Consider the following 19029-nt stretch of genomic DNA (forward strand, 5'->3'; position numbering starts at 1 on the left):
GTACCAGCACATTTCTTGCTGGACTTGGTAATGCAAAGAACACAGTAAACAGCTTCACTTTTTCATCAAAAATAAATAATTGACTATTAAAAACCTAACAGTCTTAAATTAGGACATCAGTGAGCACCACTGGCACAATGTATAAGGCACTGTACTCCTAAGCCAGTGGTTGTGGGTTTAAGTCCCATCTGAGTTGGAAGTCATTACAGCAAGTGTCTCATCACTAGAGTTGATATTTTATCCTTGCTTCAACTGTAAAACAGTCTTGCAGTATTTAGCTTGTAAAAAATGACCACAGAAGCTAAAATATGACATTAATTATGATAACATTGTTGTTGTTGTTTTTTAAACCTTTTCTATCACCGTGGACAGCTTATTCAAGTGCCATCTGGCATGCATGTTCCTTTGTTGCTCATCATTCATCACCAAAAATGATTTTCTTTTTCAATTCTTATGACTGTACTGATTGTATTGAATAAAATCCACATCTAGCATAACCAATCAATGCTGCAAAGAGCTCCAGTGGCGCAATTGGTCAGCATGCGGTACTTATAAGACAGTATCTGTTGAGCAATGCCGAGGTTGTGAGTTCAAGCCTCACCTGGAGTATCTTTGTATACTGTTTTTTTTCCTTTTCTTATGTCATTAGTCATTGATTATAAACTGCTACCTTAATATTTAATATGATATTACAAAGGATGGAAGAAAGAAAGAAAAAACACAAACATGATTGTTAGAGATGAGCGCCTGAAATTTTTCGGGTTTTGTGTTTTGGTTTTTGGTTCGGTTCCGCGGCCGTGTTTTGGGTTCGAACGCGTTTTGGCAAAACCTCACCGAATTTTTTTTGTCGGATTCGGGTGTGTTTTGGATTCGGGTGTTTTTTTCAAAAAACACTAAAAAACAGCTTAAATCATAGAATTTGGGGGTCATTTTGATCCCAAAGTATTATTAACCTCAAAAACCATAATTTACACTCATTTTCAGTCTATTCTGAATACCTCACACCTCACAATATTATTTTTAGTCCTAAAATTTGCACCGAGGTCGCTGTGTGAGTAAGATAAGCGACCCTAGTGGCCGACACAAACACCGGGCCCATCTAGGAGTGGCACTGCAGTGTCACGCAGGATGTCCCTTCCAAAAAACCCTCCCCAAACAGCACATGACGCAAAGAAAAAAAGAGGCGCAATGAGGTAGCTGTGTGAGTAAGATTAGCGACCCTAGTGGCCGACACAAACACCGGGCCCATCTAGGAGTGGCACTGCAGTGTCACGCAGGATGGCCCTTCCAAAAAACCCTCCCCAAACAGCACATGACGCAAAGAAAAAAAGAGGCGCAATGAGGTAGCTGTGTGAGTAAGATTAGCGACCCTAGTGGCCGACACAAACACCGGGCCCATCTAGGAGTGGCACTGCAGTGTCACGCAGGATGTCCCTTCCAAAAAACCCTCCCCAAACAGCACATGACGCAAAGAAAAAAAGAGGCGCAATGAGGTAGCTGTGTGAGTAAGATTAGCGACCCTAGTGGCCGACACAAACACCGGGCCCATCTAGGAGTGGCACTGCAGTGTCACGCAGGATGTCCCTTCCAAAAAACCCTCCCCAAACAGCACATGACGCAAAGAAAAAAAGAGGCGCAATGAGGTAGCTGACTGTGTGAGTAAGATTAGCGACCCTAGTGGCCGACACAAACACCGGGCCCATTTAGGAGTGGCACTGCAGTGTCACGCAGGATGTCCCTTCCAAAAAACCCTCCCCAATCAGCACATGATGCAAAGAAAAAGAAAAGAAAAAAGAGGTGCAAGATGGAATTGTCCTTGGGCCCTCCCACCCACCCTTATGTTGTATAAACAAAACAGGACATGCACACTTTAACCAACCCATCATTTCAGTGACAGGGTCTGCCACACGACTGTGACTGATATGACGGGTTGGTTTGGACCCCCCCCAAAAAAGAAGCAATTAATCTCTCCTTGCACAAACTGGCTCTACAGAGGCAAGATGTCCACCTCATCATCACCCTCCGATATATCACCGTGTACATCCCCCTCCTCACAGATTATCAATTCGTCCCCACTGGAATCCACCATCTCAGCTCCCTGTGTACTTTGTGGAGGCAATTGCTGCTGGTCAATGTCTCCGCGGAGGAATTGATTATAATTCATTTTAATGAACATCATCTTCTCCACATTTTCTGGATGTAACCTCGTACGCCGATTGCTGACAAGGTGAGCGGCGGCACTAAACACTCTTTCGGAGTACACACTTGTGGGAGGGCAACTTAGGTAGAATAAAGCCAGTTTGTGCAAGGGCCTCCAAATTGCCTCTTTTTCCTGCCAGTATAAGTACGGACTGTGTGACGTGCCTACTTGGATGCGGTCACTCATATAATCCTCCACCATTCTATCAATGTTGAGAGAATCATATGCAGTGACAGTAGACGACATGTCCGTAATCATTGTCAGGTCCTTCAGTCCGGACCAGATGTCAGCATCAGCAGTCGCTCCAGACTGCCCTGCATCACCGCCAGCGGGTGGGCTCGGAATTCTGAGCCTTTTCCTCGCACCCCCAGTTGCGGGAGAATGTGAAGGAGGAGATGTTGACAGGTCGCGTTCCGCTTGACTTGACAATTTTGTCACCAGCAGGTCTTTCAACCCCAGCAGACTTGTGTCTGCCGGAAAGAGAGATCCAAGGTAGGCTTTAAATCTAGGATCGAGCACGGTGGCCAAAATGTAGTGCTCTGATTTCAACAGATTGACCACCCGTGAATCCTTGTTAAGCGAATTAAGGGCTCCATCCACAAGTCCCACATGCCTAGCGGAATCGCTCCGTGTTAGCTCCTCCTTCAATGTCTCCAGCTTCTTCTGCAAAAGCCTGATGAGGGGAATGACCTGACTCAGGCTGGCAGTGTCTGAACTGACTTCACGTGTGGCAAGTTCAAAGGGCATCAGATCCTTGCACAACGTTGAAATCATTCTCCACTGCGCTTGAGACAGGTGCATTCCACCTACTATATTGTGCTCAATTGTATAGGCTCGAATGGCCTTTTGCTGCTCCTCCAACCTCTGAAGCATATAGAGGGTTGAATTCCACCTCGTTACCACTTCTTGCTTCAGATGATGGCAGGGCAGGTTCAGTAGTTTTTGGTGGTGCTCCAGTCTTCTGTACGTGGTGCCTGTACGCCGAAAGTGTCCCGCAATTCTTCTGGCCACCGACAGCATCTCTTGCACGCCCCTGTCGTTTTTTAAAAAATTCTGCACCACCAAATTCAAGGTATGTGCAAAACATGGGACGTGCTGGAATTTGCCCATATTTAATGCACACACAATATTGCTGGCGTTGTCCGATGCCACAAATCCACAGGAGAGTCCAATTGGGGTAAGCCATTCCGCGATGATCTTCCTCAGTTGCCGTAAGAGGTTTTCAGCTGTGTGCGTATTCTGGAAAGCGGTGATACAAAGCGTAGCCTGCCTAGGAAAGAGTTGGCGTTTGCGAGATGCTGCTACTGGTGCCGCCGCTGCTGTTCTTGCGGCGGGAGTCCATACATCTACCCAGTGGGCTGTCACAGTCATATAGTCCTGACCCTGCCCTGCTCCACTTGTCCACATGTCCGTGGTTAAGTGGACATTGGGTACAACTGCATTTTTTAGGACACTGGTGAGTCTTTTTCTGACGTCCGTGTACATTCTCGGTATCGCCTGCCTAGAGAAGTGGAACCTAGATGGTATTTGGTAACGGGGGCACACTGCCTCAATAAATTGTCTAGTTCCCTGTGAACTAACGGCGGATACCGGACGCACGTCTAACACCAACATAGTTGTCAAGGCCTCAGTTATCCGCTTTGCAGCAGGATGACTGCTGTGATATTTCATCTTCCTCGCAAAGGACTGTTGAACAGTCAATTGCTTACTGGAAGTAGTACAAGTGGGCTTACGACTTCCCCTCTGGGATGACCATCGACTCCCAGCAGCAACAACAGCAGCTCAGCAGCAGTAGGCGTTACACGCAAGGATGCATCGGAGGAATCCCAGGCAGGAGAGGACTCGTCAGAATTGCCAGTGACATGGCCTGCAGGACTATTGGCATTCCTGGGGAAGGAGGAAATTGACACTGAGGGAGTTGGTGGGGTGGTTTGCGTGAGCTTGGTTACAAGAGGAAGGGATTTACTGGTCAGTGGACTGCTTCCGCTGTCACCCAAAGTTTTTGAACTTGTCACTGACTTATTATGAATGCGCTGCAGGTGACGTATAAGGGAGGATGTTCCGAGGTGGTTAACGTCCTTACCCCTACTTATTACAGCTTGACAAAGGGAACACACGGCTTGACACCTGTTGTCCGCATTTCTGGTGATATACCTCCACACCGAAGAGCTGATTTTTTTGGTATTTTCACCTGGCATGTCAACGGCCATATTCCTCCCACGGACAACAGGTGTCTCCCCGGGTGCCTGACTTAAACAAACCACCTCACCATCAGAATCCTCCTGGTCAATTTCCTCCCCAGCGCCAGCAACACCCATATCCTCCTCATCCTGGTGTACTTCAACACTGACATCTTCAATCTGACTATCAGGAACTGGATTGCGGGTGCTCCTTCCAGCACTTGCAGGGGGCGTGCAAATGGTGGAAGGCGCATGCTCTTCACGTCCAGTGTTGGGAAGGTCAGGCATTGCAACCGACACAATTGGACTCTCCTTGTGGATTTGGGATTTCGAAGAATGCACAGTTCTTTGCTGTGCTGCTTTTGCCAGCTTGAGTCTTTTCATTTTTCTAGCGAGAGGCTGAGTGCTTCCATCCTCATGTGAAGCTGAACCACTAGCCATGAACATAGGCCAGGGCCTCAGCCGTTCCTTGCCACTCCGTGTCGTAAATGGCATATTGGCAAGTTTACGCTTCTCCTCCGACAATTTTATTTTAGGTTTTGGAGTCCTTTTTTTTCTGATATTTGGTGTTTTGGATTTGACATGCTCTGTACTATGACATTGGGCATCGGCCTTGGCAGACGACGTTGCTGGCATTTCATCATCTCGGCCATGACTAGTGGCAGCAGCTTCAGCACGAGGTGGAAGTGGATCTTGATCTTTCCCTAATTTTGGAACCTCAACATTTTTGTTCTCCATATTTTAATAGGCACAACTAAAAGGCACCTCAGGTAAACAATGGAGATGGATACTAGTATACAATTATGGACTGCCTGCCGAGTGCAGACACAGAGGTAGCCACAGCCGTGAACTACCGTACTGTACTGTGTCTGCTGCTAATATAGACTGGTTGATAAAGAGATGTCTATGTAACTATGTATGTATAAAGAAGAAAGAAAAAAAAACCACGGTTAGGTGGTATACAATTATGGACGGACTGCCTGCCGAGTGCAGACACAGAGGTAGCCACAGCCGTGAACTACCGTACTGTACTGTGTCTGCTGCTAATAATATAGACTGGTTGATAAAGAGATGTCGTAGTAGTATGTATGTATAAAGAAGAAAGAAAAAAAAACCACGGTTAGGTGGTATACAATTATGGACGGACTGCCTGCCGAGTGCAGACACAGAGGTAGCCACAGCCGTGAACTACCGTACTGTACTGTGTCTGCTGCTAATATAGACTGGTTGATAAAGAGATGTCTATGTAACTATGTATGTATAAAGAAGAAAGAAAAAAAAACCACGGTTAGGTGGTATACAATTATGGACGGACTGCCTGCCGAGTGCAGACACAGAGGTAGCCACAGCCGTGAACTACCGTACTGTACTGTGTCTGCTGCTAATATAGACTGGTTGATAAAGAGATGTCTATGTAACTATGTATGTATAAAGAAGAAAGAAAAAAAAACCACGGTTAGGTGGTATACAATTATGGACGGACTGCCTGCCGAGTGCAGACACAGAGGTAGCCACAGCCGTGAACTACCGTACTGTACTGTGTCTGCTGCTAATATAGACTGGTTGATAAAGAGATGTCTATGTAACTATGTATGTATAAAGAAGAAAGAAAAAAAAACCACGGTTAGGTGGTATACAATTATGGACGGACTGCCTGCCGAGTGCAGACACAGAGGTAGCCACAGCCGTGAACTACCGTACTGTACTGTGTCTGCTGCTAATATAGACTGGTTGATAAAGAGATGTCGTAGTAGTATGTATGTATAAAGAAGAAAAAAAAACCACGGTTAGGTGGTATACAATTATGGACGGACTGCCTGCCGAGTGCAGACACAGAGGTAGCCACAGCCGTGAACTACCGTACTGTGTCTGCTGCGACTGGATGATAAATGATATAAAAAATATATATATATCACTACTGCAGCCGGACAGGTATATATTATATATTATATAATGACGGACCTGCTGGACACTGTCTGTCAGCAGAATGAGTTTTATTTTTATAGAATAAAAAAAACAACAACACACAAGTGAAGTCACACGACGAGTGTTTAACTTTTTCAGGCAATCACAATATAAGTATACTACTAACTATACTGGTGGTCAGTGTGGTCAGGTCACTGGTCAGTCACACTGGCAGTGGCACTCCTGCAGCAAAAGTGTGCACTGTTTAATTTTAATATAATATTATGTACTCCTGGCTCCTGCTATAACCTATAACTGGCACTGCAGTGCTCCCCAGTCTCCCCCACAATTATAAGCTGTGTGAGCTGAGCAGTCAGACAGATATATAATATATATAGATGATGCAGCACACTGGGCTGAGCCTGAGCAGTGCACACAGATATGGTATGTGACTGAGTCACTGTGTGTATCGCTTTTTTCAGGCAGAGAACGGATATATTAAATAAACTGCACTGTCTGGTGGTCACTCACTATATAATATTATGTACTCCTGGCTCCTGCTATAACCTATAACTGGCACTGCAGTGCTCCCCAGTCTCCCCCACAATTATAAGCTGTGTGAGCTGAGCAGTCAGACAGATATATAATATATATAGATGATGCAGCACACTGGGCTGAGCCTGAGCAGTGCACACAGATATGGTATGTGACTGAGTCACTGTGTGTATCGCTTTTTTCAGGCAGAGAACGGATATATTAAATAAACTGCACTGTCTGGTGGTCACTCACTATATAATATTATGTACTCCTGGCTCCTGCTATAACCTATAACTGGCACTGCAGTGCTCCCCAGTCTCCCCCACAATTATAAGCTGTGTGAGCTGAGCAGTCAGACAGATATATAATATATATAGATGATGCAGCACACTGGGCTGAGCCTGAGCAGTGCACACAGATATGGTATGTGACTGAGTCACTGTGTGTATCGCTTTTTTCAGGCAGAGAACGGATATATTAAATAAACTGCACTGTCTGGTGGTCACTCACTAGTAAACTCTCTGCACTCTCTACACTTCTACAGTACTCCTCCTAGTCCTAAGCTCCAGTAAATCTCTCTCTCTTATAATCTAAATGGAGAGGACGCCAGCCACGTCCTCTCCCTATCAATCTCAATGCACGTGTGAAAATGGCGGCGACGCGCGGCTCCTTATATAGAATCCGAGTCTCGCGATAGAATCCGAGCCTCGCGAGAATCCGACAGCGTCATGATGACGTTCGGGCGTGCTCGGGTTAACCGAGCAAGGCGGGAAGATCCGAGTCGCTCGGATCCGTGTAAAAAAAGCTGAAGTTCGGGCGGGTTCGGATTCCGAGGAACCGAACCCGCTCATCTCTAATGATTGTGCATTTAAGTTGTCAGCACACATCTGCTTTGGTTCAAATGCACGGCATATCTTCCTTCAGTCAGCCAACAAAACAGCAATGGAAAAGATTAACATACTGTTGGTAAAGCAGTTGCATCAAATTGATTTTCTGCAATATAGCATGATAATCCATACTTACAGCTCTGGATAGTACCAGCACATTTCTTGCTGGACTTAGTAATGCAAAGAACACAGTAAACAGCTTCACTTTTTTTCAAAAATAAATAATTGACTATTAAAAACCTAACAGTCTTAAATAAGGACATCAGTAAGCACCACTGGCATAATGGATAAGGCACTGTTCTCCTAAGCCAGTGGTTGTGGGTTTAAGTCCCGTCTGAGTTGGAAGTCATTACAGCAAGTGTCTCATCACTAGAGTTGATATTTTATCCTTGCTTCAACTGTAAAACAGTCTTGCAGTGTTTAGCTTGTAAAAAATGACCACAGAAGCTAAAATATGACATTAATTAGGATAACATTGTTGTTGTTGTTTTTTAAACCTTTTCTATCACAGTGGACAGCTTATTCAAGTGCCATCTGGCATGCATGTTCCTTTGTTGCTCATCATTCATCACCAAAAATGATTTTCTTTTTCAATTCTTATGACTGTACTGATTGTATTGAATAAAATCCACATCTAGCATAACCAATTAATGCTGCAAAGTGCTCCAGTGGCGCAATTGGTCAGTGCGCGGTACTTATAAGACAGTATCTGTTGAGCAATGCCGAGGTTGTGAGTTCAAGCCTCACTTGGAGCAGCTTTGTTTAATGTTTTTTTTTCCTTTTTTTTATGTCATTAGTCATTGATTATAAACTGCTACCTTAATATTTAATATGATATTACAAAGGATGGAAGAAAGAAAGAAAAAACACAAACATGATTGTGCATTTAAGTTGTCAGCACACATCTGCTTTGGTTCAAATGCACTGCATATCTTCCTTCACCCAGCCAACAAAACAGCAATGGAAAAGATTAACATACTGTTGGTAAAGCAGTTGCATCAAATTGATTTTCTGCAATATAGCATGATAATCCATACTGACAGCTCTGGATAGTACCAGCACATTTCTTGCTGGACTTGGTAATGGAAAGAACACAGTAAACAGCTTCACTTTTTTCAAAAATATTTAATTGACTATTAGAATTCTAACAGTCTTAAAAAAGAACATCAGTAAGCACCACTGGCATAATGGGTAAGGCACTGTTCTCCTAAGCCAGTGGTTGTCGGTTTAAGTCCCGTCTGAGTTGGAAGTCATTACAGCAAGTGTTTAATCACTAGAGTTGATATTTTATCCTTGCTTCAACTGTAAAACAGTCTTGCAGTGTTTAGCTTGTAAAAAATGACCACAGAAGCTAAAATATGACATTAATTATGATAACATTGTTGTTGTTGTTGTTGTTTTTTAAACCTTTTCTATCACCGTGGACAGCTTATTCAAGTGCCATCTGGCATGCATGTTCCTTTGTTGCTCATCATTTATCACCAAAAATGATTTTCTTTTTCAATTCTTATGACTGTACTGATTGTATTGAATAAAATCCACATCTAGCATAACCAACTAATGCTGCAAAGTGCACCAGTGGTGCAATTGGTCAGCGCGCGGTACTTATAAGACAGTATCTGTTGAGCGATGCCGAGGTTGTGAGTTCAAGCCTCACCTGGAGCATCTTTGTATAATGTTTTTTTTTTCCTTTTCTTATGTCATTAGTCATTGATTATAAACTGCTACCTTAATATTTAATATGATATTACAAAGGATGGAAGAAAGAAAGAAAAAACACAAACATGATTGTGCATTTAAGTTGTCAGCACACATCTGCTTTGGTTCAAATGCACTGCATATCTTCCTTCAGTCAGCCAACAAAACAGCAATGGAAAAGATTAACATACTGTAGGTAAAGCAGTTGCATCAAATAGATTTTCTGCAATATAGCATGATAATCCATACTGACAGCTCTGGATAGTACCAGCACATTTCTTGCTGGACTTGGTAATGCAAAGAACACAGTAAACAGCTTCACTTTTTCCTCAAAAATAAATAATTGACTATTAAAAACCTAACTGTCTTAAATAAGAACATCAGTAAGCACCACTGGCATAATGAATAAGTCACTGCCCTCCTAAGCCAGGGGGTCCAAGTCCCATATGGGGTGGAAGTCATTACAGCAAGTGTCTCATCACTAGAGTTGATATTTTATCCTTGCTTCAACTGTAAAACAGTCTTGCAGTGTTTAGCTTGTAAAAAATGACCACAGAGCTAAAATATGACATTAATTATGATAACATTGTTGTTGTTGTTTTTTAAACCTTTTCTATCACCGTGGACAGCTTATTCAAGTGCCATCTGGCATGCATGTTCCTTTGTTGCTCATCATTTATCACCAAAAATGATTTTCTTTTTCAATTCTTATGACTGTACTGATTGTATTGAATAAAATCCACATCTAGCATAACCAATTATTGCTGCAAAGTGCTCCAGTGGCGCAATTGGTCAGCGCGCGGTACTTATAAGACAGTATCTGTGGAGCGATGCCGAGGTTGTGAGTTAAAGCCTCACCTGGAGCATCTTTGTATACTGTTTTTTTTTTCCTTTTCTTATGTCATTATTCATTGATTATAAACTGCTACCTTAGTATTTAATATGATATTACAAAGGATGGAAGAAAGAAAGAAAAAACAAACACAAACATGATTGTGCATTTAAGTTGTCAGCACACATCTGCTTTGGTTCAAATGCACTGCATGTCTTCCTTCAGTCAGCCAACAAAACAGCAATGGAAAAGATTAACATACTGTTGGTAAAGCAGTTGCATTAAATTGATTTTCTGCAATATAGCATGATAATCCATACTGACAGCTCTGGATAGTACCAGCACATTTCATGCTGGACTTGGTAATGCAAAGAACACAGTAAACAGCTTCACTTTTTCATCAAAAATAAATAATTGACTATTAAAAAAATATCAGTCTTAAATAAGAACATCAGTAAGCACCACTGGCATAATGGATAAGTCACTGCCCTCCTAAGCCACGGGGTCCAAATCCCATATGGGGTGGAAGTCATTACAGCAAGTGTCTCATCACTAGAGTTGATATTTTATCCTTGCTTCAACTGTAAAACAGTCTTGCAGTGTTTAGCTTGTAAAAAATGACCACAGAAGCTAAAATATGACATTAATTATGATAACATTGTTTTTGTTGTTTTTTAAACCTTTTCTATTACCGTGGACAGCTTATTCAAGTGCCATCTGGCATGCATGTTCCTTTGTTGCTCATCATTCATCACCAATAATGATTTTCTTTTTCAATTCTTATGACTGTACTGATTGTATTGAATAAAATCCACATCTAGCATAACCAATTAATGCTGCAAAGTGCTCCAGTGGCGCAATTGGTCAGCACGCGGTACTTATAAGACAGTATCTGTTGAGCGATGCTGAGGTTGTGAGTTCAAGCCTCACCTGGAGCATCTTTGTATACTGTTTTTTTTTTCCTTTTCTTATGTCATTAGTAATTGATTATAAACTGCTACCTTAATATTTAATATGATATTACAAAGGATGGAAGAAAGAAAGAAAAAACACAAACATGATTGTGCATTTAAGTTGTCAGCACACATCTGCTTTGGTTCAAATGCACTGCATATCTTCCTTCAGTCAGCCAACAAAACAGCAATGGAAAAGATTAACATACTGTTGGTAAAGCAGTTGCATCAAATTGATTTTCTGCAATATAGCATGATAATCCATACTGACAGCTCTGGATAGTACCAGCACATTTCTTGCTGGACTTGGTAATGCAAAGAACACAGTAAACAGCTTCACTTTTTTTCAAAAATAAATAATTGACTATTAAAAACCTATCAGTCTTAAATAAGGACATCAGTAAGCACCACTGGCATAATGGATAAGGCACTGTTCTCCTAAGCCAGTGGTTGAGGGTTTAAGTCCCGTCTGAGTTGGAAGTCATTACAGCAAGTGTCTCATCACTAGAGTTGATATTTTATCCTTGCTTCAACTGTAAAACAGTCTTGCAGTGTTTAGCTTGTAAAAAATGACCACAGAAGCTAAAATATGACATTAATTATGATAACATTGTTGTTGTTATTTTTTAAACCTTTTCTATCACCGTGGACAGCTTACTCAAGTGCCATCTGGCATGCATGTTCCTTTGTTGCTCATCATTCATCACCAAAAATGATTTTATTTTTCAATTCTTATGACTGTACTGATTGTATTGAATAAAATCCACATCTAGCATAACCAATTAATGCTGCAAAGTGCTCCAGTGGCGCAATTGGTCAGCGCGCGGTTCTTATAAAACAGAATCTGTTGAGCAATGCCGAGGTTGTGAGTTCAAGCCTCACCTGGAGCATACTGTTTTTTTTTCCTTTTCTTATGTCATTAGTCATTGATTATAAACTGCTACCTTAATATTTAATATGATATTACAAAGGATGGAAGAAAGAAAGAAAAAACACAAACATGATTGTGCATTTTAGTTGTCAGCACACATCTGCTTTGGTTCAAATGCACTGCATATCTTCCTTCAGTCAGCCAACAAAACAGCAATGGAAAAGATTAACATACTGTTGGTAAAGCAGTTGCATCAAATTGATTTTCAGCAATATAGCATGATAATCCATACTGACAGCTCTGGATAGTACCAGCACATTTCTTGCTGGACTTGGTAATGCAAATAACACAGTAAACAGCTTCACTTTTTCATCAAAAATAAATAATTGACTATTAAAAACCTAACAGTCTTAAATAAGAACATCAGTAAGCACCACTGGCATAATGGATAAGTCAATGCCCTCCTAAGCCAGGGGGTCCAAGTCCCATATGGGGTGGAAGTAATTACAGCAAGTGTCTCATCACTAGAGTTGATATTTTATCCTTGCTTCAACTGTAAAACAGTCTTGCAGTGTTTAGTATGTAAAAAATGACCACAGAAGCTAAAATATGACATTAATTATGATAACATTGTTGTTGTTATTTTTTAAACCTTTTTTATCACCGTGGACAGCTTATTCAAGTGCCATCTGGCATGCATGTTCCTTTGTTGCTCATCATTCATCACCAAAAATGATTTTCTTTTTCAATTCTTATGACTGTACTGATTGTATTGAATAAAATCCACATCTAGCATAACCAATCAATGATGCAAAGTGCTCCACTGGCGCAATTGGTCAGTGCGCGGTACTTATAAAACAGTATCTGTTGAGCAATGCCGAGGTTGTACGTTCAAGCCTCACCTGGAGCTTCTTTGTATACTGCTTTTTTTCCTTTTCTTATGTCATTAGTCATTGATTATAAACTGCTACCTTAATATTTAATATGATATTACAAAGGATGGAAGAAAGAAAGAAAAAACACAAACATGATTGTGCATTTAAGTTGTCAGCACACATCTGCTTTGTTTCAAATGCACTGCATATCTTCCTTCAGTCAGCCAACAAAACAGCAATGGAAAAGATGAACATACTGTTGGTAAAGCAGTTTCAATTCTTATGACTGTACTGATTGTATTGAATAAAATCCACATCTAGCATAACCAATCAATGCTGCAAAGTGCTCCAGTGGCGCAATTGATCAGCGCACGGTACTTATAGGACCGTATTTGTTGAGCAATGCCGAGGTTGTGAGTTCAAGCCTCATCTGAAGAATCTTTATATAATGTTTTTTTTCCTTTTCTTATGTCATTAGTCATTGATTATAAACTGCTACCTTAATATTTAATATGATATTACAAAGGATGGAAGAAAGAAAGAAAAACACAAACATGATTGTGCATTTAAATTGTCAGCACACATCTGCTTTGGTTCAAATGCACTGCATATCTTCCTTCAGCCAGCCAACAAAACAGCAATGGAAAAGATTAACATACTGTTGGTAAAGCAGTTGCATCAAATTGATTTTCTGCAATATAGCATGATAATCCATACTGACAGCTCTGGATAGTACCAGCACATTTCTTGCTGGACTTGGTAATGGAAAGAACACAGTAAACAGCTTCACTTTTTTTCAAAAATATTTAATTGACTATTAGAATTCTAACAGTCTTAAAAAAGAACATCAGTAAGCACCACTGGCATAATGGGTAAGGCACTGTTCTCCTAAGCCAGTGGTTGTGGGTTTAAGTCCCGTCTGAGTTGGAAGTCATTACAGCAAGTGTTTAATCACTAGAGTTGATATTTTATCCTTGCTTCAACTGTAAAACAGTCTTGCAGTGTTTAGCTTGTAAAAAATGACCACAAAAGCTAAAATATGACATTAATTATGATAACATTGTTGTTGTTGTTGTTGTTTTTTAAACCTTTTCTATCACCGTGGACAGCTTATTCAAGTGCCATCTGGCATGCATGTTCCTTTGTTGCTCATCATTTATCACCAAAAATGATTTTCTTTTTCAATTCTTATGACTGTACTGATTGTATTGAATAAAATCCACATCTAGCATAACCAACTAATGCTGCAAAGTGCTCCAGTGGTGCAATTGGTCAGCGCGCGGTACTTATAAGACAGTATCTGTTGAGCGATGCCGAGGTTGTGAGTTCAAGCCTCACCTGGAGCATCTTTGTATAATGTTTTTTTTTTCCTTTTCTTATGTTATTAGTCATTGATTATAAAGTGCTACCTTAATATTTAATATGATATTACAAAGGATGGAAGAAAGAAAGAAAAAACACAAACATGATTGTGCATTTAAGTTGTCAGCACACATCTGCTTTGGTTCAAATGCACTGCATATCTTCCTTCAGTCAGCCAACAAAACAGCAATGGAAAAGATTAACATACTGTAGGTAAAGCAGTTGCATCAAATAGATTTTCTGCAATATAGCATGATAATCCATACTGACAGCTCTGGATAGTACCAGCACATTTCTTGCTGGACTTGGTAATGCAAAGAACACAGTAAACAGCTTCACTTTTTCCTCAAAAATAAATAATTGACTATTAAAAACCTAACAGTCTTAAATAAGAACATCAGTAAGTACCACTGGCATAATGAATAAGTCACTGCCCTCCTAAGCCAGGGGGTCCAAGTCCCATATGGGGTGGAAGTCATTACAGCAAGTGTCTCATCACTAGAGTTGATATTTTATCCTTGCTTCAACTGTAAAACAGTCTTGCAGTGTTTAGCTTGTAAAAAATGACCACAGAGCTAAAATATGACATTAATTATGATAACATTGTTGTTGTTGTTGTTTTTTAAACCTTTTCTATCACCGTGGACAGCTTATTCAAGTGCCATCTGGCATGCATGTTCCTTTGTTGCTCATCATTCATCACCAAAAATGATTTTCTTTTTCAATTCTTATGACTGTACTTATTGTATTGAATAAAATCCACATCTAGCATAACCAATTAATGCTGCAAAGTGCTCCAGTGGTGCAATTTGTCAGTGCACGGTACTTATAAGACAGTATCTGTTGAGCAATGCAGAGGTTGTAAGTTCAAGCCTCACCTGGAGCATCTTTGTATACTGTTTTTTTTTCCTTTTCTTATGTCATTAGTCATTGATTATAAACTGCTACCGTAATATTTGATATGATATTACAAAGGATGGAAGAAAGAAAGAAAAAACACAAACATGATTGTGCATTTAAGTTGTCAGCACACATCTGCTTTGGTTCAAATGCACTGCATATCTTCCTTCAGTCAGCCAACAAAACAGCAATGGAAAAGATTAACATACTGTTGGTAAAGCTGTTGCATCAAATTGATTTTCTGCAATATAGCATGATAATCCATACTGACAGCTCTGGATAGTACCAGCACATTTCTTGCTGGACTTGGTAATGCAAAGAACACAGTAAACAGCTTCACTTTTTTTCAAAAATAAATAATTGACTATTAAAAACCTATCAGTCTTAAATAAGGACATCAGTAAGCACCACTGGCATAATGGATAAGGCACTGTTCTCCTAAGCCAGTGGTTGTGAATTTAAGTCCCGTCTCAGTTGGAAGTCATTACAGCAAGTGTCTCATCACTAGAGTTGATATTTTATCCTTGCTTCAACTGTAAAACAGTCTTGCAGTGTTTAGCTTGTAAAAAATGACCACAGAAGCTAAAATATGACATTAATTATGATAACATTGTTGTTGTTATTTTTTAAACCTTTTCTATCACCGTGGACAGCTTACTCAAGTGCCATCTGGCATGCATGTTCCTTTGTTGCTCATCATTCATCACCAAAAATGATTTTATTTTTCAATTCTTATGACTGTACTGATTGTATTGAATAAAATCCACATCTAGCATAACCAATTAATGCTGCAAAGTACTCCAGTGGCGCAATTGGTCAGCGCGCGGTTCTTATAAAACAGAATCTGTTGAGCAATGCCGAGGTTGTGAGTTCAAGCCTCACCTGGAGCATACTGTTTTTTTTTCCTTTTCTTATGTCATTAGTCATTGATTATAAACTGCTACCTTAATATTTAATATGATATTACAAAGGATGGAAGAAAGAAAGAAAAAACACAAACATGATTGTGCATTTAAGTTGTCAGCACACATCTGCTTTGTTTCAAATGCACTGCATATCTTCCTTCAGTCAGCCAACAAAACAGCAATGGAAAAGATGAACATACTGTTGGTAAAGCAGTTTCAATTCTTATGACTGTACTGATTGTATTGAATAAAATCCACATCTAGCATAACCAATCAATGCTACAAAGTGCTCCAGTGGCGCAATTGATCAGTGCATGGTACTTATAGGACAGTATTTGTTGAGCAATGCCGAGGTTGTGAGTTCAAGCCTCACCTGAAGAATCTTTATATAATGTTTTTTTCCTTTTCTTATGTCATTAGTCATTGATTATAAACTGCTACCTTAATATTTAATATGATATTACAAAGGATGGAAGAAAGAAAGAAAAAACACAAACATGATTGTGCATTTAAGTTGTCAGCACACATCTGCTTTGGTTTAAATGTACTGCATATCTTCCTTCAGTCAGCCAACAAAACAGCAATGGAAAAGATTAACATACTGTTGGTAAAGCAGTTGCATCAAATTGATTTTCTGCAATATAGCATGATAATCCATACTGACAGCTCTGGATAGTACCAGCACATTTCTTGCTGGACTTGGTAATGCAAAGAACACAGTAAACAGCTTCACTTTTTCCTCAAAAATAAACAATTGACTATTAAAAACCTAACAATCTTAAATAAGAGCATCAGTAAGCACCACTGGCATAATGGGTAAGGCACTGTTCTCCTAAGCCAGTGGTTGTGGGTTTAAGTCCTGTCTGAGTTGGAAATCATTACAGCAAGTTTTTCATCACTAAAGTTGATATTTTATCCTTGCTTCAACTGTAAAACAGTCTTGCAGTGTTTAGCTTGTAAAAAATGACCACAGAAGCTAAAATATGACATTAATTATGATAACATTGTTGTTGTTGTTTTTTTAAACCTTTTCTATCACCGTGGACAGCTTATTCAAGTGCCATCTGGCATGCATGTTCCTTTGTTGCTCATCATTTATCACCAAAAATGATTTTCTTTTTCAATTCTTATGACTGTACTGATTGTATTGAATAAAATCCACATCTAGCATAACCAACTAATGCTGCAAAGTGCTCCAGTGGCGCAATTGGTCAGCACGCGGTACTTATAAGACAGTATCTGTTGAGCGATGCCGAGTTTGTGAGTTCAAGCCTCACCTGGAGCATCTTTGTATACTGTTTTTTTTCCTTTTCTTATGTCATTAGTCATTGATTATAAACTGCTACCTTAGTGTTTAATATGATATTACAAAGGATGGAAGAAAGAAAGAAAAAACACAAACATGATTGTGCATTTAAGTTGTCAGCACACATCTGCTTTGGTTCAAATGCACTGCATATCTTCCTTCAGTCAGCCAACAAAACAGCAATGGAAAAGATTAACATACTGTAGGTAAAGCAGTTGCATCAAATAGATTTTCTGCAATATAGCATGATAATCCATACTGACAGCTCTGGATAGTACCAGCACATTTCTTGCTGGACTTGGTAATGCAAAGAACACAGTAAACAGCTTCACTTTTTCCTCAAAAATAAATAATTGACTATTAAAAACCTAACAGTCTTAAATAAGAACATCAGTAAGCACCACTGGCATAATGAATAAGTCACTGCCCTCCTAAGCCAGGGGGTCCAAGTCCCATATGGGGTGGAAGTCATTACAGCAAGTGTCTCATCACTAGAGTTGATATTTTATCCTTGCTTCAACTGTAAAACAGTCTTGCAGTGTTTAGCTTGTAAAAAATGACCACAGAGCTAAAATATGACATTAATTATGATAACATTGTTGTTGTTGTTGTTTTTTAAACCTTTTCTATCACCGTGGACAGCTTATTCAAGTGCCATCTGGCATGCATGTTCCTTTGTTGCTCATCATTCATCACCAAAAATGATTTTCTTTTTCAATTCTTATGACTGTACTTATTGTATTGAATAAAATCCACATCTAGCATAACCAATCAATGCTGCAAAGTGCTCCAGTGGCGCAATTGGTCAGCGCGCGGTACTTATAAGACAGTATATGTTGAGCAATGCCAAAGTTGTGAGTTCAAGCCTCACCTGGAGCATCTTTGTACACTGTTTTTTTTCCTTTTCTTATGTCATTAGTCATTGATTATAAACTGCTACCTTAATATTTAATATGATATTACAAAGGATGGAAGAAAGAAAGAAAAAACACAAACATGATTGTGCATTTAAGTTGTCAGCACACATCTGCTTTGTTTCAAATGCACTGCATATCTTCCTTCAGTCAGCCAACAAAACAGCAATGGAAAAGATGAACATACTGTTGGTAAAGCAGTTTCAATTCTTATGACTGTACTGATTGTATTGAATAAAATCCACATCTAGCATAACCAATCAATGCTGCAAAGTGCTCCAGAGGCGCAATTGATCAGCGCATGGTACTTATAGGACAGTATTTGTTGAGCAATGCCGAGGTTGTGAGTTCAAGCCTCACCTGAAGAATCTTTATATAATGTTTTTTTCCTTTTCTTATGTCATTAGTCATTGATTATAAACTGCTACCTTAATATTTAATATGATATTACAAAGGATGAAAGAAAAACACAAACATGATTGTGCATTTAAGTTGTCAGCACACATCTGCTTTGGTTCAAATGCACTGCATATCTTCCTTCAGCCAGCCAACAAAACAGCAATGGAAAAGATTAACATACTGTTGGTAAAGCAGTTGCATCAAATTGATTTTCTGCAATATAGCATGATAATCCATACTGACAGCTCTGGATAGTACGAGCACATTTCTTGCTGGACTTGGTAATGCAAAGAACACAGTAAACA

At 39.9% G+C, this 19029-nt stretch overlaps 3 non-coding genes across 3 annotated transcripts; all 3 read left to right on the top strand.

The window, feature by feature from the left end:
* The first annotated feature begins 10180 nt into the window (after nt 1-10180).
* TRNAI-UAU (transfer RNA isoleucine (anticodon UAU)) lies at nt 10181-10273 on the top strand. Its single transcript is given in 2 exon segments — nt 10181-10218; nt 10238-10273. It is a non-coding gene; the product is annotated as a tRNA-Ile (tRNA).
* Nucleotides 10274-11989: 1716 nt separating this feature from the next.
* Nucleotides 11990-12082, top strand: TRNAI-UAU (transfer RNA isoleucine (anticodon UAU)). The gene is given in 2 exon segments: nt 11990-12027; nt 12047-12082. It is a non-coding gene; the product is annotated as a tRNA-Ile (tRNA).
* A 2109-nt stretch (nt 12083-14191) lies between these two features.
* Nucleotides 14192-14284, top strand: TRNAI-UAU (transfer RNA isoleucine (anticodon UAU)). The gene is given in 2 exon segments: nt 14192-14229; nt 14249-14284. It is a non-coding gene; the product is annotated as a tRNA-Ile (tRNA).
* Nucleotides 14285-19029: the final 4745 nt, after the last annotated feature.

This window comes from Pseudophryne corroboree, unplaced genomic scaffold (genome assembly GCF_028390025.1).
Source record: "Pseudophryne corroboree isolate aPseCor3 unplaced genomic scaffold, aPseCor3.hap2 scaffold_2183, whole genome shotgun sequence".
Taxonomy (NCBI): domain Eukaryota; kingdom Metazoa; phylum Chordata; class Amphibia; order Anura; family Myobatrachidae; genus Pseudophryne; species Pseudophryne corroboree.